This window comes from Sitophilus oryzae, unplaced genomic scaffold, assembly GCF_002938485.1.
Source record: "Sitophilus oryzae breed Bouriz unplaced genomic scaffold, Soryzae_2.0 scaffold_64_pilon_pilon, whole genome shotgun sequence".
NCBI lineage: Eukaryota > Metazoa > Arthropoda > Insecta > Coleoptera > Curculionidae > Sitophilus > Sitophilus oryzae.
In genome coordinates, this window is record NW_022147251.1 from 44,075 (window position 1) to 70,469 (window position 26,395).

At 33.2% G+C, this 26,395-nt stretch overlaps 1 non-coding gene across 1 annotated transcript; it reads left to right on the forward strand.

The window, feature by feature from the left end:
• The first annotated feature begins 23,286 nt into the window (after positions 1-23,286).
• Trnaa-cgc lies at positions 23,287-23,358 on the forward strand. The gene has a single exon. It is a non-coding gene; the product is annotated as a tRNA-Ala (tRNA).
• The last annotated feature ends 3,037 nt before the right edge of the window (positions 23,359-26,395 follow it).

Genomic DNA, 26,395 nt, shown 5'->3' on the forward strand with positions numbered 1-26,395 from the left:
GTATTTACTGTTTCGATCTTATTTTTAATTATCATTTGCCACGTGTGTCTAGAACGACTACTTCTTCTACTGCCTTGTGGGTTCCACTCAATAGTTTTGCCAGTGATGTTGTTCCCGCTTCGCCTTAATGTATAACCAATCCACATCTATTTCCTTAGTTTGTTCTCATTATAACACTTGTCTCTGATTGGTTAAGCTCCATAAATTCTTATTTCTAATAGTGTTTGGCTAGAATATTCCTATAATTTTTACAGCGGTTTATGAATACTTGGAATTTGATAATTAATAGCAGTGTAATCAACGGTGGTGTTTCCATGTCTCTACGCCATACATACTGGCTTGAATTTCAAAAGTTTTACGTTTGGTAAATTGAAAGTACTGTCTAGATCTCCAAATAATTGTTGAGCATTACAAATGTTATTCTGGCTTCGTTTATTCTGTTTATGATATTTTGCTCTGTGCCTCTGTTGGTTGAGATTTTAAAAATTCTTATCTCCTCTATAAAGGTGTCTCTTCAATGATAAAGGGAACAACATTATTGGTATAGACTCTCATGGATTTAGTTTTTCTAATATTGACCTTCATCTCATAATTATTATAGGTATACTTTTTCCAAAACTATTGCAGTCTATTAGTAATCGTTAGAACTGAATTTATATGAATAGTAATAGGTGTTTCAAATTAGACTGTCACCTCTCACCCCATTAATAAATAATACATAGTGGGTCAAATTGCGTATCAAAGAATCCTTTAAGAAAATCCTTTAAGTACATGGACCAAAACATTGTGTGGGTTAAAATAAATAAAGACTGAATCGAATACCATATTCAAAGAAAAGTAGTCCAACTTCACTTTTTGTAGTTTTAATCATATACTAATGATGCTAACATGGTTAGCGAAACGCGCGTCCAGTGTAAAAGTAAGTGTTTTGGTATGTTGTGGTGAATTAGCGTTTTATTTTGCTGTTGTAACACCAACGGTTGGAACCAACTCCCAACGGTAATATTCCTCTTTGCCTTTTCAGGAAATATGGCGGAAAATTTTATCGCGCTATGATTTTTTTAAAATTTCTCTTTGGTATGGAGAATTTAAACCGTAGCCAGATTCAATAATAGGTCCATCAGCAACGGCAGTCACGCATGCAAAACGTCGATGCTGTACGTAAGCTGATCCAAGAAGATTATGTCACATATCTTGAAATTGAAGAATCATTGCACATTTTAAAAACCTCAATTAAAAAAAATTGCCATGAAGAATTATCTGAAAAAATACCGTATGATCGAGAAAAAAAGAGCGTCCAGTTGGCTAGGAAATGACAATCAGTGACATCTCTCATATAAATTTACATATAAAATGACAGCGATCTTCATTTCATCATCGCTGACGCTGTTTTTTTATCGATCATACGGTAGTTTCTCGTTGGATACCGTATTTGACTGAATAACAGAAAGCAATTAGAGTCAATTGCTGTCAAAAAACTACACAGTTTTAATGCATATGTTTTAATGCAGGAAAGTATTGTCAGTGATAATGAATCCTGAATTTACTCTTGAATGAACGCAAAAATTAGCGTCAATCGGCTGTTTGGGTGTTCCGAGTGTAATCCTCCATCAAGACAGTGTTCCAAATTCCTTCATGAAAACATCGAATTGTTGGACCATCCTCTATACAGTCCCGACCTAAACTCTACCGAATTTTTTACTTTCCATAAATTAGGAATGAACTGCGTGGTCAAAGGTTCCAGTCCCCAGAAGATAACCAAGAAAAGCGAGTGGAATAACTTCTTTCATAACTGCTTTCAGAATCAGTTCCAATAGATGCAGAAATGCATTTCGCTCCGTGGAGAATGTTTCGAAAAACACTAGTGTTTAAAAGTTATCTACTGTTTTTCCCCACCTCTATATGCAAAATATAAAAGACAACCTTCGTACTGTATATGTACGTGTCTTATAGCATGAATACGCACGATTCTTTATTATAATGTTGCCTAGTAGTGTAGGGCGATAGTAGTAACGTTTCATTCAGAACCTCGCAATTAGTGGAATAAATTAATGGTTTCAATTACACTTTATACTTTTTAGTTTAAGATCATTGACAATGTCTAGAAAACACAATTAAAATTAATAGCATATCCTAGCAACAGCTTGCGGTAGTCAGTTGAATCAATGCCTTCTGTAAAAGATCAGCCTACGGGCGGACTTTTGCTTACTTCATCAGCTGTACATACTTAGATATTGGGTTAGATTGTGTATTCATATATTTTGTCGGTTGATTTTTGGTATTATTTGTTATTGTAGTTAAAATAAATAAAGACTGAATCGAATACCATATTCAAAAAAAGTAGTCCAACTTCACTCTTTGTAGTTTTAATCATCTACTAATGATGCTAACATGGTTAGCGAAACGCGCGTCCAGTGTAAAATAAAAGTGTTTTGGTGTATTGTGGTGATTTAGTGTTTTTATTTTGCTGTTGTAACACCAAAGGTTGGAACCAACTCCCATCTGTAATATTCCTCTTTGCCTTTTCAGGAAATATGGCGGAAAATTTTATCAGTTAGAAAATACCAGTAATACATTCTCAAAGATTTATTTTTCTTTAGTTTCATCTACTGGTGACGTCAAAAATCGTATCGTTTTTCTAGAGGATACTTTATTTATTTAAATACGGACCTGGATTGGGACCTCTATTCCCGTATAGTTTATAAAAATTAATATGAAAACCTGAAACAAACAAAAGTGCAGATCACCCTGTACTAGAGTGATCCTACCAGATGAGAACTTGTCCACTCAGGACAAGTCTTCCCAAAAATTCGGACAAAATCCGGACGTCATAATTTTTTAGCGATATAAGAGTAAAAATAGTATATTATTGTTTTATTAGGAGTAAAAATGATACTTTTTGTGGTGAGGCTGTGGAGTGCACGTTTGACATACAGGCGAGGCACAAAAAATCATTTTTACTCCGAATAGAACATGCTATTTTTTTAAAAACGCCACAAATAATTTTTTAAACAATTTCAAACGTTCCCAATAATATAAAAAGATTTAAAAGTAATACTTTGTAAATAATTATACGTATATCGAGAAACTATGGTTACGCTCGTTAAATTTGACACTTATCACGTTTTAATACCGTATGATCGAATGACGATCGATGAAGAAATGACGATCGATGACATTTACCATATAATTTTACATATAAAATGACAGCGATTTTCGTTTCATAGCCATTACTGACGCCATTTTTATTCGATCATACGGTATATTTCGTACGTTTGTGCTTCGGCTTAAAAGTGCTTTACTTTTATGCCTAGGCGTTATAATTACTTTTTTATTTATGTTGTCAATCATGTCGCAAAAATTAATACTTTTGTGACGTTTGAAAAAAAATACATTTACAACTTTCAAAAGTTAAAACTTACTAAGTAAAACAATAAATTTACACTGCTGAATTTTCGACGATTTTTTAAGTAACTAAATTTATTAAAATTAATATATTATTTTGCATTATTGTGACATTTCTTAATGGAACATTAAAATCCGGACGCTTATGAAAAATACGCCCGGACTCAACCGGACGTAGTGAAAATCCGGGCATGTCCGGATTAATCCGGATGTCTGGTAACCCTACCCTGTAGAGGGCGGCGCGGCGCGGCAGTGGCAAATGTATATAATTTTATAAATGGTCCTTTTTGAGATACCAATGCTCGTACCCCGAATTTGTCATCATGTAGAGCAACATTTGACAATTATATCTTCTTTATTTTATAAAGAAATCAAATCATCATGGTTGGTAATATCGGCATCTCAAAAAAGAACCTTCAAATGGAGGAAATCAAAGGGGAAACGTCGACAAAGAGCGAAAAATAATTCACTTTTTCATTTTAATCAATCCAAAAAGAGAGAGATAACCAGACGTTCATCGAGATTTTTCAAAGTTTGCCGCTGAAAAGGGACTCGACGGGAATAAAAAGGACGTCTTGATGAAAATGTTTGAATTTGGAGCGCTGTAAGTGCCGCTGGGGCGCGGGGATAGACTGCTGGAAGGGTTAGGTGGAGATTGGAGGAAAAGGGGATAGTAGAAAGGACAGTGGCGGTGTTGATTGTAGAGGAGGCGATGGTGTTAGTATCGGAACCTACGAGGGTTGTCTTTGATATTTTGCGTATAAAAACACAGGAGGAGCCAGAATTAAAGTGAATCAAGTCCAATCTTCTACTATTTTAAGATAATCGTCTTTATACGTTTATAGAACGTTTTTTTCTAGTAGAGAAATTAATCAAATCATAATTCTCGCATTAAACAGCTATAGCCTGTTTAGCCAACTTGTTTTATTGTAATTAAGTAACATTAAAAAACTTAACTCTCATTTTCTCCATAATTATCTTTTAGGACTTAATTCAGTTAACTTCTGAACCCCTCATGTATCAAATGTCAAAATTAGCTGTCATCTTTAGTTAACTTAAAGTCAAATTTTTAGTCAGCCTTGTTTAAAGACTTACCTAAACTGAATTTTTGAAGTTGACGAGTCAGTCGAAAAAAAAACTTTCGCGCTATGATTTTTTTAAAATTTCTCTTTGGTATGGAGAATTTAAACCGTAGCCAGATTCAATCATAGGTCCATCAGCAACGGCAGTCACGCATGAAAACGTCGATTCTGTACGTAAGCTGATCCAAGTAGATTATGTCACATATCTTGAAATTGAAGAATCATTGCACATTTTAAAAACCTCAATTAAAAAAAATTGCCATGAAGAATTATCTGAAAAATACCGTATGATCGAGAAAAAAAGAGCGTCCGGTTGGCTAGGAAATGACATCTCTCATATAAATTTACGTATAAAATGACACAGCGATCTTCATTTCATCATCGTTGACGCCGTTTTTTTTTTTCGATCATACGGTAGTTTCTCGTTGGATACCGTATTTGACTGAATAACAGAAAGCAATTAGAGTCAATTGCTGTCAAAAAACGACACAGTTTTAATGCAGGAAAGTATTGTCAGTGATAATGAATCCTGAATTTACTCTTGAATGAACGCAAAAATTAGCGTCAATCGGCTGTTTGGGTGTTCCGAGTGTAATCCTCCATCAAGACAGTGTTATTTGCAATTCCTTCATGAAAACATCGAATTGTTGGACCATTCTCCATACAGTACGGACCTAAACCCTACCGAATTTTTTACTTTCCATAAATTAAGAATGAACTGCGTGGTCAAAGGTTCCAGTTCCCAGAAGATATACAAAAAAAGCGAGTGGAATAACTTCTTTCATAACTGCTTTCAGAATCAGTTCCAATAGATGCAGAAATGCATTTCGCTCCGTGGAGAATGTTTCGAAAAACACTAGTGTTTAAAAGTTATCTGCTGTTTTTCTCCACCTCTATATGCAAAATATAAAAGACAACCTTTGTACTATATATGTACGTGTCTTACAGCATGAATACGCACGAATCTTTATTATAATGTTGCCAGGACGATAGTAGTAACGTTTCATTCAGAACCTCGCAATTAGTAGAATAAATTAATAGTTTCAGTTACACTTTATACTTTTTCGTTTAAGATCATTGACAATGTCTAGAAAACACAATTAAAATTAATAGCATATCCTAGCAACAGCTTGCGGTAGTCAGTTGAATCAGTGCCTTCTATAAAATATCAGACTTCGGGCGGACTTTTGTTTACTTCATCAGCTGTACATACTTAGATATTGGGTTAGATTCTGTATTCATATTTTGTCGGTTGATTTTTGGTATTATTTGTTATTGTAGTGCAATAAATTAATTATTTTGGTGTTTAAGTGACATAAACTACTACCAGATATATGGTTACTATGATGGTCACTCTGTTTCTCATAAAAAAAACACGAAATATTACGCCTTTTGTTAAGTGCTTTAACCTAAAAGTGCCCATAATTTTTTTATTTATCGTGATTTTTGTGTGTGTTTTTTAAGACTCTAACAATTCATCAATAAAGCTTAAGTGGAGTGGGCTTTTGGTGCTATGCCTCATCTTTGTTGTGTTCCTGGTGGAAAGGATAGTTATACTAGTCAGCCTAAAGTGTCCGGAAGAGCAAGAAAAGTGGGTACGAGTTATAAATCAAGAGAATTCTATTGAAAATATCTTTAGTAAATTTAAAAATAATATTCTCCCAGGATGGTATTAAAGAAAACTGGACAATTATGTTTATTTTATTCATATTGTGGAATATCCACTCCAAGTGTTGTTGGTTCAGCTTCGATAGATTCAAACACGTAAGTAGGTATTATGATCTAGGGAAAAATAAGGAATATGTGTATTAAAGATTATTATTTTGAGTTCAAAATTAAAAAAGATTTTTGTAAAGACAAGAATGATACAGTTTAAAAGAAGAATGTGTTTTTGTTTGATAATGTATGTAAAGCATAACATATATTTGTTCAGAAATTTTTAATGAATAGTGTTGATTATTTATAATACCAAATTAATATGAAATATTTAAGTGATGGCTGAATACAATATGAATAAAATAACAATAAAATTGGTATATTTGCATAATACAAAATTAAGTTTTAAGAATAAAGGTGTTACTAAAAATACTAAGAAATTCATATTTCTTTGTTTTAATTGGTCTAATGTTATTTACATTTTACGTAAGAATTATGCCGTATCATCGAAAAAAAATCGGCGTCTAGTTGGCTTGGAAATGAACATCGATGACATTCCCTAAATAATTGTACATATAAAATAATTAACTAGAATTTTACAATCTTGGAAAATTTGATATTCTTGAACCTTGTTTCTAAATATTCTAAATTTTTTGATTTTCTTGGGATTTAGGTTCGGGAAAAACGGTGATTAAGTTTTCATTTGGTCTTTCATTATTTTTATTTGGTTTAAAAAAACGTTTCGGCTAACATTATAGCTTTCATCAGTGTTGTGTCATATGAAAAAAATAGTGTCGAATATAATCCAAAAAATTATATATAAAATATTCACACTACTCACCACATAATGTTTACTGCGTACTCCATAGTCAATGTAGATAGTTTTAGTGTTAAGAATAATAATTTTAAAAAATATATGGTCATCTTTTGATAAGTTTATATTAGTTTATTAATTGCAGTAAACATTATGTGGTGTGAATTATATTTTATATGTAATTTTTTGGATTATATTTGACACTACTTTTCTCATCTGACACAACACTGATGAAGGTTATAGTTAGCCGAAACGTTTTTTTTTAAACCAAATAAAAATAATGAAAACCCAAATGAAAACTTAAATCAGCGTTTTTCCCGAACCTAAAAATCACAAGAAAATCAAAAATTTTAGAGTAATTTTACATATAAAATGCAAGCGATCTTCATTTCATAGCCATCGCTGACGCGTTTTTTTAGATGATATTGTATTATTTGTAAATATAATTTTTCGAACATTGATACTTGCAAAATATACATATAAATTTTGTGAATGCAAATAATAATACATCACTATTAGTAGATATTGAATGTTTTTTGTTAAATTAGATCGATCTTCAAACCCCAAAATTTAAAATATATTTACATTTTACCCATTATCTTATGTCTCTATACATTATTTGTACATTGTAAAACATTTGCTGCATTTGTATGGTTTATAGTTTATTTGCCAAAGTATTTATTACTATAAAAATGTTGTAGTTATTAACTGTATATTCTGTATATTTCATGTAAACTATATCATTTTTAAAATACAAACCCAAAATCTGAGGAATAATTATGTTTTCCATGTATTTTACAACATATTTATTAATCCGTAGTATCTAACTAGCGTGACGTTATAAATCTCGCCCCAAGGCTGTTCTATTAGAGACGGCATTGGTTGAATTCATAGTGAATGCCTAATTTTCGCTTATAGAACAATCGACTTTTGATTTCTAACCACAATTTCTCTTGACGGAAGATAATCAAAGACCAAAATGACATTCCTCCAAAATTTTGAAGTATAATTAGTGGAAAAGTTAAAAGTTTGATAACTATTTCTACTAATTGAAAATGTTTACCACTAATTTTTACGGTCTGTATCCTTGCGTTGAAATTAAAGGAGCAAACTTCTGCGCTAATTGAAACCACTAATTTATTCCACTTTCCAAATGAAGCTTTAACTTTTTCTACTAATTGAAAATGGCTACCACTAATTTTCACGTTCTGAATGCTTACACATTTAAATTAAAGAAACAAACTTCTAATTGAAACCACTAATTTATTCCATTAATTTCGACGTTTTGAACGAAGCTTTAAAGCACAGATGTGATAAAACTTTTGAATAAATCAGAAATTAGAAATACTGAATCCTAGAGCCAAAACCTTTGTTTTAAATGTTTATAAGAAAAGCATATATGCGTATGTATTGATTTCGTTATGTATTAACATGGGGGTACAACAGATCCGCGTTAACTCTTTCAGGTCACTGATGTGAAGTGTCCACAAGCGTTCTTGATGTCAGAGCTAGACTGGCTAAAGATGTTCTGTTTATTGAATTTGCTATTAAACCAGTACTGCTCGTTCTCAGTTATTTTGGCTTCTCATTAATATTATTGTGTGCTAATTGCTATTCCATATACATATTCTAGGATAAGAGAAAATAAGATAATATTAGCTTGATTTTTTTTGTACAAATATCGCCAATATTGCATTTCAAAAAGGATCTTCGAACGGAGTAAAGCAAATAAAATTTTCTTTTCATTTTAATCGATCCAAAAAGAGACAGAGACGAACAGATGGGCGTTCATTGTTCTCTTTTAAATTTTTGCCGTTGAAAAGGAACTCGACTTGAATAATAATAAGAACGTTTTGATGAAAATGTTTGAAACGAGAGCGCGGTGATAGATTCTGTAGGGTTAGGCGAGGTGGGAATGAAAAGTGCTAATAAAAAATCGACAACGAAGTTGATTGAGGGGGAGGCGGTGGAGAGGATGTCCAGGCTACTACCAGCATAGTATAAGGAATAGACTCTCGTAGATATTTTCCCCCAGCAGACAAAATTTGGCAAATTGTTAGCAGTATGTAGAACGCTTCAGTTGTGTCATTGTGATTTGGACTGCGACCGGTATAGGCTTGGTGCATTCTCCGCCGGTGCTGCCAGCATCGGAGAATATCGTAAACAACTAGTATATACAAATACACGGGTTTAAATAGCTAGTATCCGAAATATGTATTATTTAATTATTCTAAAAGTGTTAGAAAGTATAATTTGTAAAACTTCTAAAAATAAAAATTAAAAAGTTAATATTTTGATATCTTTAGAAGGTCTAACTTGTATTATAATTTATTATTCCAGTTAAAAAAACTTTTTAGATGAGTTCAACTAAACTACGGTAGCGAGCATAGTTTTAATCATCGGTTTTGCTAGTGGAGCATAATTGGGGCTATTTCGGCTAAAACGAAATTTTTTAAAGGTACATAATTATAATTTTAGATGTTCATAAAACATTTAATCACTAATTGATTAGAAAAAGTATACCATTAATATTGCAAATTATATTTTATCCTCTCATAGTATATGTCTATTTAATCTTTTGATTATGTAACGAGCACTTTGTTTACTTGCTTGTTTCATCGAACTACTTGAATCCATTTTTGCTTTTGATCAAATCGGTGTAAGAAACTATGAAGCTACAAAATGTTGTTTCTGGAGAGTTATATGCATCCGGGAAAGTTGAGTTATTGAATGTTTCCAAAAAAATCCTGTATGGGTATTTTGCCACTGCTGCAAGAAAATCTACAAAATAAAATAATTATTTTTTGTAAACACTTCTGCGTTAAACCTAAACGGACGCTGCTTGTCAGAAGTTATGTTTACGGTAATACAAATTTGCCTAACAAAGCAAAAAAATGCTTAATGTTTCGGAAAGTTATCTCTTTCCGTCGTCGGAAGCAAAAAATACAAAGAATAAAGAAAAAAACTATTTAAAATATTTAATTAAATAGATTAATTAATTATATTATTAAAAATTAATAAATACAAAGAATAAAGAAAAAAACTATTTAAAATATTTAATTAAATAAATTAATTAATTATATTATTAAAAATTATAAAATTAAATATTTTAAATAGTTTTTTTCTTTATTCTCTGTATTTTTTGCTTCCGACGACGGAAAGAGATAACTTTCCGAAACGTTAAGCATTTTTTTGCTTTGTCAGGCAAATTTGTATTACCGTAAACATAACTTCTGACAAGCAGCGTCCGTTTAGGTTTAACGCAGAAGTGTTTACAAAAAATAATTATTTTATTTTGTAGATTTTCTTGCAGCAGTGGCGAAATACCCATACAGGATTTTTTTGGAAAGATGAATCCGCCATATAGGTAAAGACATTTTTATTGAATGTTACTGCACCCAACAACGCCCTAATTACACTCTCCTTTACGCGTTAACATGTTTTCGGCAAGGTTTGGTTTTGGTTTGGGTTGGTAAAAATGTACTGTATTTTCGCACATTACCCATTTTACGAACTATAGTTAGTTTAGATCTTCAAATGAGTACATTTGAAATAAAATACACAATGTTTCTGGCAAGTGCCCCAATACCTTTAGCCTTTTGCGCTTTTCAGACACTTCTGCAACAAGTCGGCTATGTTAAAATGTGGCAGAAAAACAGCAAAGAATCTGACGATAAGTAAAGCTACTGGTTTTATTATACTATGCTACTAGTAGTAGGTGGTAGACATCATTATATAGAATGGAAACTGACTTTTCTTCAACTGCTGTTGGGTTAGATCCCTTCTATTCTTTTCTTTTTTCTATCGATATCCTTTGGTATGCTCTTCTTTTCTTCAGAATCTTCATTCTTCAAGTCCCAATACGTTCTGAACTGTAGTGGAGGGTCTCCATTATAAAACAACTGGAGACACACTCATTATAATACAACAAAATTGGACGTCAGTAGTTGGGTTACGACAGTGGGCTGTAATGGCTTTCAATTTAATAAGCAAAAATATCGTATTTATTATTTCGATTGCTTTTGCACTTTTTACACTGATTTGCTCAAAGACAAAATTATGATGAAATCTTTCAGTACCTACAAAACAAAAACATTAAAAGCTAACAAATAATCATTAATTAATATAAATCTTAAAAAAATCCATCTTTATTCTAGTTTTTCAACATTGGTATGATGTTCACTGTAGTGTGCTAGAGATATTTTTTACCATTATTTCTGGCAATGAATTTATTTTCCTCAAAATACGATATGATTGAAAAAAGAATGGCGTCAGCTGTGGCTATGAAATGAAGATTGCTGTCATTTTATATGCAAAATTATATGGGAGATGTCATTGATCGTCATTTCCAAGCTAACTGGGCCTCGTTTTTTTCGATCATACTGTAGAAAATTTTATTTTTCCCTGTGTTTTCTAAACGTCACATATTTGCACAATATTAATTGGTAAATGATATTCTTTACAATATGATACTATAACACTGATATGATACCAAGCCCTTTTATCTTTTCACGAATTACAATGAATTTTCTTTCGTTGTTGTCCTGCTTTGTTCGTTTTGTTGCACTCTGTAGTAATGCTCATGGAGTGTCAGCGAATCGAGTATCATAATTTCTTAGGTTATGTTACAAGGGTATTATAAAATCAAGACGAATTGACCGACGCACAGGCACCGTGTTGGTAAATGATAAATGCTTTTCATTGCAATTTGATACTAACACCAAGTTAACAATTTGGTACTAACACCAAACTCTATTATCTTCACACAAATTACAATAGATTTTCATATAGGATTCTTTTATTGTTGCTCCGCTTTGTTAGTTTTGTTACGCTCGGTAAAAAAGCCAATCGAGTGGCAATATAAATAGCAAACGCAGTATTTGTTTACTATGTACGAATTTTTTTTTTTTGCTTTTACTTTTCTGTGCACTGATATTTTGTTAGCGAAAAGGGTATCCTAATTTTTTATGTTATGTCTAAAGAGTCTTAACAAAATCAAGACGAATTGACCGACATCTGGACACCGTGTCCTAGTAAACGCAGCTTTAGCAAATAACAATAATACGGTGCGACACCGAGAAGTGTGTCGAAATCCAACAAGTCAAGGCGCCGGAACGTCTCGGTCGCGATGATATCTCCCTCCTTCACCCGTTTCCCAAACCGGTTTTCTAACTACCCACCTCCCCCCCCCTAACTCCCCCTCTGGAGTAAAACGGACTAGGAGAAACGCGAGCAAAAGAAAGTAAAGGACATCGCCTTGATCGAGAGTAAATCTTTCTTAGCTTTAACCAGTGGTAGCTGATTTTAAGAAACAGCAATAGTATTTTCTTTAGCATACATGTTATTTGTATTTATACATATAATAGTTAAAGTGAAATTTACTTGTGCTGTATGTTACAAAATATAACTGATTTTAACCCGAATTTAAGGAATTTTTAAGGAATTTCAATCCAATGGGGTTAATCTGTGGGGCGGAAACATGGATGCTAACTAAGAACAACAAAGGAAATTTAATGGCGGTAGAAATGGACGCCATAAGGAGATCAACACATACAGCTAGATAGAGTAACTCTATTTGTGTTGTCCATCTTTACTCTATCTTTTTTTATAGATGGGAAACGCCTTTAAGCCGGAGTGTAGGGATCTCCTTCATGCGAGAGGGCCTACCCACTAAAAACCTATCTGTGCTCTAAGCTCGCCAATCTCGGTACCGCCGAAGGCATTTCATCGAGATTAGATACTTATCTATTCTTCCATGTTGGTCTTGTCTGTACCCAAATCTTGTTTTTTTCATTCTTCTCTTTTTTCTTCATAATGTTCCTTAACATCCCGCAAATCGCTTCAATATTTTCGTTCGATAATGTCAGAAGGTTTCCAACTCTAGTGATCTTCGTACCACATACTGTTTCTGCGTATTCCCGTATATCGTCGGGCGCTTGACACTCAGTGTACGGTTCGCCGAGTCTGACGTTTCGCAATACCAGCATGTAGCCATACCAGCTGCGGCTGGCGGATCCTGTGACTCTATACTCGCCAAAGTCTCCATGGCCAATCATAGATTGCATGATGTAGTAGTCGTATTTGTTTGGTCGCATTTTATCCAATCTTTGATATTGGGTATGAAAGCCTTTGTCCACCTGCTATATGCTTCCCAGTGTGTCTGCCATCTCTCTAGTACAAAACTCCTGGCCTCTTTCCGGAAGGAGGTTCGGTTTTTATATATTTGTTTTCTTTCCTCGATCAGTAGGCTGATCGGAGGTATCTTAGCAAGAGACAAGACTGCTACTGTTGGACATGTGCAGTATGCCGATGCAACCCTGAGTGCTAACTTCCTGTTTATACTTTCTAGCATGTTTTGGTAATGTTTGAAGTGCATGGATCTGTCCCAGATTGGCGATGCATAGAGTATGGTCGAATGAACTACCGAAGTCAGAAGTCTTCTTTTTTTCCGCGCGAGATTCTCCGATATTGGAAGTGATTCTCGTCAGACGCTGAATGATGCCAGTCGTTTTATTCCTGATCTCTGTGATGTGTGAGGTCATTCATATGCCCGAGTCTAACCAAACCCTCATGTATTTGACCTTCTTTTGAGGTCTTAAAACTAAGTTATCCAGCTTTATGCTTAGATCCTTTGCCCTGCGTTGTCCGACAAGAACAACCAGGGTTTTTTTCTGGGGTTAGTTTGACGCCCATGGCTTTCAACTTATTTTTAATAGCTAGCGCAGCTAAGAGTCTTTTCTTCAAGGATCGTGTAGGTGGAGGCACATATTAAGAGGGCTAGGTCGCTCGCATACGCTAGGATCGTGTTTCCCAGGCCTGTATCGGTTCTAACTATCTGATCGTAAAATATATTCCAGTGATAGAGGTCCATCTCTACTCTATCTAGCTGTAACTTATGTTACTCTAACTCAACGAAACAACCAAAGACAAAACGAATAGACAGAAAACTATAGTGCAAGAAATAGATAGTGCTTAACTGAAGTGGGATGGACATGTGAGATGGATGGACAACACACGCCCGCCTCAGAAGGTCCTAAACTGGCTTTCAGAAACAAGAAGAAAAAAGGAAAATCACGAAAAAACTGGATGGAGGGTGTCAAAAAGGCGATGAGCTCAAAGGATATCTGCGTGATGGAGACTAGGATGACCGAAACCAATGACCGACTAGGTATTGAACAACGTCGAAGGACATTTGAAATACATTCCTTTTCTTATTATATTTTTAACATCAATATTGAATAATGCCATAATTAAAAATCAAATCAAGTACATTAAGAGAAACATTACTGGTAATTAAGCTTATACGTCGCGAATATTTAAAGGACCTTATAAAATCTAGACGAATTGACCGACGCCTATGCACCGTGTCCCAGTAAATGCAGCTTTAGCAAACAGCAATAATACGGTGCGACACCGAGAAGTGTGTCGGAATCCAACAAGTCAAGGCGCCGGGACGCCTCGGTCCCGCCGATATTCCCCCCCTCCTGTTTCTCCAAACCGCTCTCCCAAATACTCTCCTCTTACAGAGATATACCGCCAGCCCCCCCTCCTGCCTCGGGGGCGGAGTAAAGGACGAGGGGAATAGCGAGCAAAGGAGAGAAAGGGACGTCGCCTTAATCTCCTCGTACCCCTCAAACCGCCGCTTGAACCAGTGGTGGCTGGTTTTGAGGGGTCAACAATAGTATATTTTTTAGTAGATATGCTGTATTTCTAATATACATATCTATTTCTATGTATATACAGGGCGGTCCGAATTATATTCGGGAAATTTTGGCAGCATATTCTGCAGATTAAAATTTGTAAAAAAGTTTAAACTAATGTCCTAAATTCCTTCGTTTCGGAAATACAGGATGTATAAGTTTCGTTTTTATTTCGATTTTTTCTAAATAATTTCTGAACAAATGTCGATATTTGGATGAAAATGGTGTCTTGATGTATTTTTGTATGCTCTCGATTTCGTTCCAGTATGACTCCTACTCGTAGAGGGCGTCACCTACACGTTCTTAAGTGTTTTAAAGAGTAATAAATTTTCGTCCGTACTTGTATAAAACTACTGATTGAAAAAATATACATTTCTGTCATTTCTTACCTAAAAATTTTTTGTGTGCACTATGCGCGAATATTTACTAACGGCTATTAAATTGGAGGATTTGAAGGATATACATTTTTTTATGAATGCTTTTTATAACCTTCCAAAAATTAGAGTTAATATAAAACTATGTTATTCTAGCTTTATAATTTTATATTTTTTTTATATAATTTTTATTAAAAAACAATAATTGTGTCACTCGGCCGGATAGCCTGGCAGCTGCGGCCGTTAATCCAAAATACTACTACATCTATATATCTCTATCTACTTCTAACTACCACTAACCAACAATTTGTTTTGTGTGGTCTGTTTTTGTTTAAATGTTTTTTTCATTATTCATGTAAGGGATTTATTTTTAAATTAATGTTAATCATTAGGCAAACTCATAGAATATGTATTTCTTTTGCATAATCAAAACTGTTACTCTAAATTTTACATAACCAAATTGTCACTCTAAATCGCTGTCTTTTAGACATATGCATAGAGAGATGTCACTTGTCTTGTCATTATTCAATTCATTATTCGAATTCTCAGAATGTTTTTAACAAAAACTTCCTCTTAAAATAAAATTTTAATCAATCACAATTGTTTATCTCCATCATTTGCCGGATTAATAATACAGAAATTACAGTTCAATTACAAACAATTCATTATTTATAGCGATTTACAGTAATTTTATTAAATTATATGAGTATTCTCGTTGATTATTCGTTTGAAATAAACATGACAGTGTCCTTCAATGAAAGTGCGAGTTACTAACTCTTGGCTTCAAAACACTTCCCAGGCTGCCTGATTCTAGGTGATGAAGAACGACTTCCCCCAATACTCATGAGTCGCAAAAATCGGCCCAAAAAAGAGGATTGGGAGATAGCGAAGAAAGTAATCACCTACAAGGAGACTATGGGGGCGATCGAAAGTTTTGACCCATTTAATGTGTTTCCGGCCGTATTGCAGAAGACTGAGAGCATTATCGCGGATTGATACCTGCCAGCGGATTGGACGAGAGCAAAGGTGGTATGCATACCGAAGGTGGGGAAACAAAACCTAGAACCTGGCTCATATCGACCAATAAGCCTTACATCATTTCTGCTTAAAACCCTGGAGAAGATATTGGATGGGCATATTAGGGGGAGGATCCTTACGTCTAATCCCCTGAATGTCCGGCAATATGCTTATCAACAGGGAAAATCAACAGAACTGGCCCTCAACAATTTGGTGGGGGAAATTAAGAGTACCTTTGATTGCAAGGTAATTGCGGTAGGGATATTCTTAGACATTGAGGGAGCATTTAACAATGTTACCCCTCAATCGCTCCTAGGCGCTGTAAAAGCCCGAGGTGTCAAAGTAACCATAACTGAATGGATTGAGCAAATGCTCAAAAATTGAATAGCGGACGATCTGGTAATCCTAGTAAAAGGACACAAAGAGGAGAACATGTCAAAAATACAGTAAGTCTTAGATGCAATTCACGGCTGGTGCGCAATGGAACAATTAAGTGTAAACTCACAGAAAACCGTGATCATACCATTCACCAGAAGAAGGAAAATAGACAAACTGAAACCGCCCACTCTTCTTGGTGAGACAATTCCGTTCCGTTTGCGATGGAAGTTAAGTATCTAAGATTAAACCTGGACAAAAAAACTTAGCTGGACCTCCCATCTGGAAAAAATATCAACAAAGGCTTGCTATGCTCTATGGGCATGCCGCCGAATTTGTGGTAGAAACTGGGAATTAAACCTCAAAAATATGTACTGGCTATATACGTGACAGCCATCAGACCTATTATCACGTATGGCTCTGCCTGGTGGCAGAAAGCCAACGCAGTGGCGGATTAAGGGGGGGGCGGAAGAGGCGGCCCGCCCCGGGCTCTTTTAGGGGGCCTCCGAATCTTAATAAGTAATTTTTTATTCAACTGGCAAGCAAGGCCAATATGTGTTCAGTAGTTATAAAGCAGTTTGTAGGTGGAGTATGCAAACCATACGTATACGCCAACTATAAACAGTATAAATGGAAGCAGATATTTACTTAATTATCAATTATCAGGCCCTAGTAATTGTCAATGGCATTTTCTATTTAGGAAATTAAATCAAGGGGTAATTTTCTTTGTTTAAAATATCGAATAATTATTATTTTTTATATATTTTGAGACCGAGTTTATTTATTTGAGCTTTTAAGTTATTTTTCAATGGTTTCATTATTTATTTTTACTGAATAAACATTTTAAATTACAACCAATGCATAACTTGTATTCTAGCTTCATTACTGATAATGAGCAGTGAAGTTTTTAGTATAACGGAGGCCACGGGTATAAGACAGCGAAGGGGCCCCTCGGATCTTGGAGAACTTGCAAAATCGCGATATTTTGTCGCGGTATTTCCCTGGAAGCATTTTTAAGAAAAACATATTTAAAATTTTTGGACGAAAAAAACTACCTGTCAAAAAAATGTGTACCGCCTAAAAGTCAAATTTAGTGATTATCACAGCCCCTGTGACATAAAGAAAAGACATGTGGCTATTTATTTCAAAAATTAAATTGTTCAAATGTCATATATTAATGGTGGTAGCTGTCATGGAATTGAGCGATTAAAGAATTATCATAAATATTTTTTTTTCAAATGGAAACTTTTTTTATTTCACTAGTGAAAAAATTAATAGTTGATATTTTAATAATATACCGTACGATCGAAAAAAAAAACAGCGCAAAGTTAGCTTGGAAATGATGATCGATAATATACTGTCATAGGCTACTTACTGGTTAAAATCAAGAAAAATATACGCTTTAAAGCTAAATCTTAAATAACTTAAAAACGATTTATTTTAGGTACAGGAACATGTATAGTCAAAAAGTAACAAATTTTAAAAACAAAAGTAACGAAAGCCTTTTCACGAGTGAAATAAAAAAAGTGGATTTCCATTTGAAAAAATAATTATTTATGATAATTTTTTAATCGCTCAGTTCCATGACAGCTGCGGCCATTATTATATGACATTCGGACAATTTAATTTTTGACATAGATAGCCACATGTCTTCTCTTTATGGTACAGTGGCTGTGCACTAAATTTGACGTTTATGCTATATACATATTTTTGACAGGCAGTTTTTTCCTCTAAAAATTATAAATATTTTTTTTTCTCAAAAACGGTTAACGTTAGGTATAGAGTGTTTAATATCAAAATTCATAAAATTTTACAGAGAATTTAAATATGTAATAAAAAATCACCTATTTAAAATAAGAAAGTTGCTGTCAACTTCCGGTACTTCCGAAAGTGCCGCCATATTGAAAATATGGCGGCACATATAATCGATAAATCTCATTGTGAAACAATGATATGCACAAAATCTCGTATCTAGATGTTGTAGTTCTCTAGAAACTTCTAACGCAGGCTCAGCTTGGGACACCCTGTATAAATACTTAAATTTTGTCAACCATTATACATACGTCATTCAATTTTTATAAAATGTGCGTTAGAAGTATATCATTATCTAAACGAACCGGGAGCCACATTTAACTTCGCCGCCCCGGGCCCCCGACAGGCTTAGTTCGCCACTGAAACAACGGTACATTGCTTTTCAGAATTAATTTTTGTCCTGACTTTTAAGCCAAAGAAATAAACTTTAGTGAAAAATTTGATTGCTTTGTTTAATGTTTGCAAGGGTATCAAAATTGCTGGTGTATTTTAAATATTTATTTTACATAAAAACGTCGATATTTCAAATACAACACCCTGTATTTTTTAAAACAAATCGAAGCAGATTCAAATTCTCTTTCGAACTATATTAGGGTTTCCTATACCTATCTAGCTCAGATTTTGAATAAAGAGCATTTTTTAATAAAATGGCAACCAAGAGGGCTAGTGTCGTCATCGTCATTGCAAGTTTCTAGTGAGAGTTAGTGACTATTTTCAAAGTCGATTACTTTTACTTAATTTACCTACAATATTTTAATGAATAATATTAAACATGTATTTACTATTCTATCAAGAAAAACGAAGAAGTAGTTCTTTGATTTATTTTATAGGATGACTTGTAGATATATGGTATATGGATTTTCTATAAAAGCCAATTACGGCAAATTCATTTTCTTCACTTCCAACGACAGATTTTTGCCTAATAGTTTTTCTGCCTAATAGTTTTTAGTATTGAAAATACTTCTGGCCGCGTTTATATGGGACCCATCTTTGAAAAAACGACATGCTCGAAGCCACACGAGTTCAATCACCTGCTTAATCAACTTGTCAACACGTAAGTCGATAGTTTAGCCGGCGTTGATCATTGAAGGACGTTTAGGGCCGAAATGAGGTCTTATTAATTTATCAGTGTGTGTGTGTGTGCCAACTATTTTATGGATATGGATGTTTGTCTGGGCCGGCGGATAAAGAAAGCCCATATTATAAAAAAGAATATGCGTCAAGGCATATAGGTTGTTAGGTACAGTTTGGCTATTTTAATCTAACTCTTTCCGTATGAGAAGCAAGGGACAAATTATACGTGAGAGAGTGGAATCACAAAAATAATAAATTTAGACTAATGCAATATTTTTAAAGGGTAAAAAATAAGGGTTCGTAAAATATTAATTAAATCATTAAGTTCCAAAACATAATAACTCGGATATCATCGGATCTGCTGATACATTTTGCTAAAATTTAGGCTATTAGGACCTATATTTTTTATGGTTATTATTTTTTTAATTAACAACTTAGGCCAAAGAAAAAACTTGCATGGTTTCCACCGCCAACAGGCGTAAACACATGAATCCAAGGCGTTGCCAAATATTTATTGGGATAAGATTTTATCCTTTGAATATTGTTGTCAATAATAATTATCATTTAATTAGTGCTAACTTATTAAAGTTCACAACATCGCGAAATTTCAACAAAATCGGTCAACGGATCTTTGGGATATCAATAAAAAAGGTCTATTAGAAAACACCTTGACACCCTGTATCTTTAAAATTATACATTTCCGGACACATGTTTATATGAACTTTTTACCTTAAAACACTCAAAGAATCACCTCCTGAAGTTTGGCCAGATACTTAATTAACACCCTGTATTAAAAATGGCTAGCTAGTGATCTAGTAAGCTATGTTTATTTTAATGGGAAAAATACATTTCATAAAAAATAAACAAACTCATAATACAAATACTATACACTAATTAATTCATTTTAAATGTATCTAAATAGGCACTTTAATAATTGAAAAATGGTCAGGAGCACTTAAAATCACTTCATAGAATATACCAAATATGCAAAAAAAAATCCAATAAAAAAAACACAAATGGCACATTAAAATCTGCATTATCTGAAATCAAACTATACCTAAACGGCTAATAAAATAATAGTGACAGGACTAAATAAAAGTGACAAGACGCCGACATCGATAACGCGATGAGCAGTTTTAAATAATTATTATATTATTCCGAGTTATTATTACATACGTGTTTTACAATTATTGTAATACAGTAGCATTCCTTCAAATAAATTTTTATTTAAGTATTGTTAATATAATCATATTAATTATTATAGCCCGTATGATTTCTAAAATAAAAAAATCAAGGGTGTTTTTATCAGAATTATTAAATGATTAAAAATAAGTAGAAATAGTTAATATTTATTAACTTCGTAAGTGTTATATTTTAATATAATTAGGGACTATCTTAAGTTTAAATTATGGTAAACTTGTATGAGTTTCAATCATTTATATTTAAAATGTTAGGAAAGACAATATAGATTTTAGGCAAGAGGGAAGCCAATGTGGGAGGAAGGACTGCGTAACTAGTAATTAAAACTTAACAATCTTTTTTACTTGATATTTTTCTGGTCGTTCACGTTGCACTTTAACTCGTCGTTGTGTCACACACAATCTAAATTTCGGATAGGATGCAGAACTGATAAATTGGATTAAATATATTAATTGCAAGGTATGCAAAGAAATATTTTTGTTAACTTTGCAAATACTTAAGGCATGCAATAGTTTTAAAAAATTTTGACGTGAGATTACTTAATAATTCTTGGAAGTCTTGAATGATAAAGATTTGAATTATTATGGGTCTGTTTTATTTAAGAAGCTAACAAATAATTTCAAAAACTGAACTATCAAAATATATTGGTAGCAAATTTTTAAAAGTATTCATAGTTATAATGTTCTATATTAATTGGACATACTGAATGTAAACTAGGTATAGTTGTTGCAATAGATAATATATGTTGCTGCTTATTTTTAGCACAACAAAATCCGTTATGATGAAACGAAAAAAAAAAAATACCGCTACTCATATTATAGGCACCTATGTATTTTTAATTTCATAATGATGTTTAAAAATACATACGTACATACTATGAGTAGTGGTTGTGACGGTTTTTTATTAGGTATGATGACGGTTTTTTATTAGGTATGAAGCTGCAAACTAAATTATCGTTGGAGCCAACTATATTTTAATTTATTTTTCTGCAGTAACTATGCACGGTAGGGGTTCAAAATATGCCTATACTGTGAGGCAACTCCATTCGAGTATAAATTAACATTTACATTCCAAGTAACTTCTTGGTCTACCGGCGCGGCACCCCGTTCACCCTTATTCCCTCATTTCTATAAAAAAATATTATGATTTATAACTTTTAATTTTTATTGTGAAAATTGGTAAAAAGTATTTTTTTTTGTACGGCGAATATAAATTTATGGGCCAGCCATAAATTTAATTTTAGACCTAAGTTCGAATATTGGTTAAACTAGGAATACCCAAGTAAAAGCCAGAAATATGCAAAAGAAGAAGTGAGTTTAGGTTAGATTAGAATTAGGTTTTAGTTGGTTTTACATTAATAAAAAATATAGACCTAATCTAAACTTAAGCTAAACTGACCCCCTTTTTGCATATTTTGAACTCCTACGTGGGTATAGGAGCCCGTCATAGTGTCGTGACCGTGATCGTGACCAATCACGAATCCGCACACGTTCATATCCATCATTAATATTTTCCTCATTAAATTCCTCACTTTTACAAAAAACCATCACGATAAAAATCAAATATCAAAATTATTTAACGTTGCGAACGTTAAACTTGTTCACTATACGTATCAGGAATATGTGAATAGTGATCAATGATACGTTAGACTGCCAGAGTGTTGACGTCACGAATGTCAAATTGCTTTCCAACGAACAAGGTTTAGTTCTTTTATATTTCTATTGAGCTCTTCCAAATGATGCCACAAGTTAACATAAAATGTAAAAAAAGCGATTGTCGACAACCGCCGACTTGTGTCTGGTATTTTCAATACGCCTATGATGGTTGCGCATGTTGCAAAATCTGTGAATTTTTTTATAAACTCCACTATACCAGTTCTGCGAAAATATGATAAGTAGATTTTCAAAGAAAAGCTTATCAGGAAGATTCCTATTTGGATATCTTTGAGCATAAGCCCTTGAGGCCAAGAAGCAATTTTCCTCACAAAATAAAATCACTAGTAACATATCTATTTGTTCCACCAGCAGATACTGCTTTATTAATGAATTACTTATTAAACCATTGTGGGTAAATTTAAGTAAACTGTTATAAATCTAAATAATAACGTCCATAAACTAATGTCGATTTTAGAAAATGTAGAAATAGTTACTGTCACTAGAAAACTGCCATGGCGACACTAGTCATCTTGATTGCCATTTTATTGAGAAATCGCTTTTTATCCAAAATCTGAACTAGCTAGGTATAGGAAACCCTAATATAGTTTGAAAGAGTATTTTAAAGAACTTTTCAGGAAAAACATTTTCAATAAAAGTTGTACCCTAGCTTCTAGCCACCCTATCTCGGTTAATTTTGGTTTGAGGAAAAAATTATAGAGACCATTTTTATATAAAATTAGACGCTCTACAACTTTTATTTGAACTTTTTTTTTCTAGTCCTTACCGTTCATCCGAAATTTCGAAAAAATAATTTTATTGATTTATTTTACCCCTTCTCGGGGATGAATTTAAAAAAAAACTTTTACAATTCGTTTTTAGATCTTTCAAAGTAACTTATTCAAAAATTCAAGTTTTTACCAAAACTTCGTATTATTTGAAGGCCTATTTTCTTGGACTATATATTAAGATTATTTTGTGGATTACTGTTAAACTTGCTAGTAGTTATAATTAAAATTAATTAATTATTATTATCTACAACCCTAACGTTAATGTAATTTCAAATTAAATTAAATTTGGTCTCCTGTTCAGTATAAGTCGGATTAGAGAAGAAACTTCAACCTCGGGGGTGTAACTCAGTGGTAGAGTGTCCGCTTCGCATGCGGAAAGTCCTGGGTTCAAATCCCAGCTCCTCCACGTAACTTTTTTATTTTTTTTAACAAATATTCTTACCAAATTTTTGTTTATAAAAAAATAACTTATTATTTGTAGATAATTTTTATACTTTTTACAATATAACTTATAATACTTTTAAAACTTAGGCCAGTTTTTAGTTCTAAACCTATACGAAACAATATTTTTTGCAATTTCACTAAAAAAGATATTATATAGATAAAGCAAACAGACAAAAAACAACTGAAACGATGTCGAAACGAGAAAATTATTCAGTCGGCAGCGTCCCCTATCGGAGTTTCGTCGAAACTAGGGATTTAAACCTGATAAAATATTAAATTATGGATAAGGGTCGAAGGAAAATTGTTATGGGAAAAGTTTTGGCGCTTTTCCCGACCCGAAAAGAATATGTTTTTCCTTCTTTCCTTTCTTCATTTTTGTGTTGTGCTGCAGAGATGATTTTTTTCTATTTGGGTGTGAGGAGATGTGCGATGTTGTCAGCGTAAATGGATAGGGGGGAGCAGGTTGGAGAAAAAATAATAGGTATACCTAAACAGTGGCGTAGTAGTTTTATTTCTGAAGAAACAAAAAAAAAACAAATATAAGAGTTCTTTAAAATTTGAAATTAGGCATTTCAGCTGTGATACAGGATTCTAATATGGTCCGTCGGGCATCTATGGGTTCTATAATAGCCAATTTCGTTTTAAATGCAGAACTAAAATGTTTTTGGGAATACCAGTTAAAACCTTTGTTGTTATACAGGATTCGGAAATTGTGCGTCGGGCATCTGTAGCTCCTAGAATGAAAAACCTGAGAATTTTGTTTCAGTGCAAAAATATTTTAACTTCTATAGGGTGGTCAAGGAAGTGTGACTGGATTGGGATGATTTTTTAAGTGGAACACCCTCTATATTATTGCATTTTTGGCTTCCTTTCACATCACTTTACATAATCCTGAGACATGAGTAAATATATTTCTATAATTTCAGAGATATTAATAAATAAATAAAAATTATATATTTTTCAGCCGTTCTTAAAAAAATTATTAATAATACAAGAACTGTCCTGAAATTAAAACTATATTAGGTATTTACTTTAGATTAATTGCAATACTATGGATTCAGGGGAGTGCCGCTCGAATGGCTTAAGTCGTATCTTGGCAACAGAAGGCAGCTTGTGAGGATTGATACGTCTATGTCTTCTTGTAAGCCTATAGAATGTGGTGTCCCTCAGGGTTCAGTACTTGACCCTCTTTTGTTTCTGGTGTTTATCAACGACATTGCAAATCTAGACATTAGCATTAGACAGAGCTAAAATCTGCCTCTTTGCGGACAATACTAGTTTCACTTGGAGCGGCCCAGATGTTACGGCACTATATAATACTATATCCAGTGACTTACGCACCATTAAATCTTAGTGCGATTCTAATCTCCTATGCCTCAACCTTTCAAAAACTAAAGTTTTGTCATATAAAAGTACCTATGTGACCTTTTCTGTAAATTTGTCTGATGATGCTCGTGTGAGCGAAACACGTGTAACAATTTAATTTTTATCATATTTAATGTTGAGACCGAGACTTAGAGTCTTATTGCTTTGGCTTTTGTATATAAAACTACTATACAACCTTTTGTACTTAATAACACCACTATTGACGTCGTGGACTATGTGAGATTCTTAGGCCTTGTTGTAGACAACTCGTTAAAATGGGACTTGCACATCGAAGCTTTATCAAAGAAACTAAGCGCTGCCTGTTTTGCGCTAAGATCAGTTTCTAAGGAACGTAACTCATCAACCTCTAGAATGGTCTATTATGCCCTTTTTGAGTCGCATCTTCGTTATGCCCTTCCATTTTGGGGTACTTGCTGCGCGACAAAATTTGATCGTATTTTCGAACTTCAAAAGAGAGCAGTTCGATACTTATTGGGACTAAACAGTAGAACTCACTGCCAGAATTTCTTTAAAAATTTCAAAATACTGACTCTTCCTTCCTTATTCATTTTTGAGTCCGTTTGCTTAATCCGCAAGCACATATTCTCTATTCCGGAAAGGCCTTCTCACAACTATCTACTTAGGAATGCGGAGCACGATATTTATCTGCCAACCCCGAGCTCAGAACTAGTTAAGGGCTCAATACTGTACAATGCCAAGAAAATGTACAATCATTTGCCTTCGAATATCAAGTCACTTTCATTCTTTCCCGCATTTCGCAAAGCTCTGAAATCATACTTACTGGAGAGAGCTCTATATACGGTAAACGACTTTTTTGTTGATGTTTAATCATGAACAATTTTGAATTTTAAAATTTTCATCATTTCACACACTGGTTAAAGGTCTAGCATTTAATATTTAATATTTTATAACTCTTGATTTTATGATAGATAACATGATTTTATCCATTTACAGTTTTCCTTTTGTAAAATGTTCTAGATACGCCTGTGTTCTGCAATGTCCATATATGTTTTATTTGTAATTTTATGACGTAAATTTTTTTGAATTGATTTGTATTGTATGACATTTTTTTTTATTATTTGTATATTTATTTTTGTGCTTTTTTGTTTTGTGACTGCTTTGTCGATGAAGCTGTTTTGGCTTTTTGTAAAATACAGCGTTGTTTTTTTTTGGATTGCATGTACTTACTTTGCTATAAATATGGAAATCGTAAACTATAGAGGATGTTCAAAATTCTAACTTTCTAAAATATAAAATAAATTTTCTTCGTTTTTTGAAATGGATTTTTTAAATGAATTTTCTTCGTTTTTTCAAGCACCCTAAATATTATTTTTTCAATAGAAATAATAGAATTATAAAAGGAACATTTTTTGTATTTAGAGTATTTCAAAATTTTTAACGGTTTTGCAGATATTCACCGTTTCATATTTCATATGGCATTTGCCACAGTAAATTTTTATCAAAGTCACCCAATGATTTTTTTTCTCTTATTTTACCATTGAAAGCGCCATATGAAATAATGCTGCGTGTATCTGCAAAACTATTAAAAATTTTCAAATACTTTAAATACAAAAAATGTTCGTTTTTTAACTCTCCACCTAATAAAAAATAGT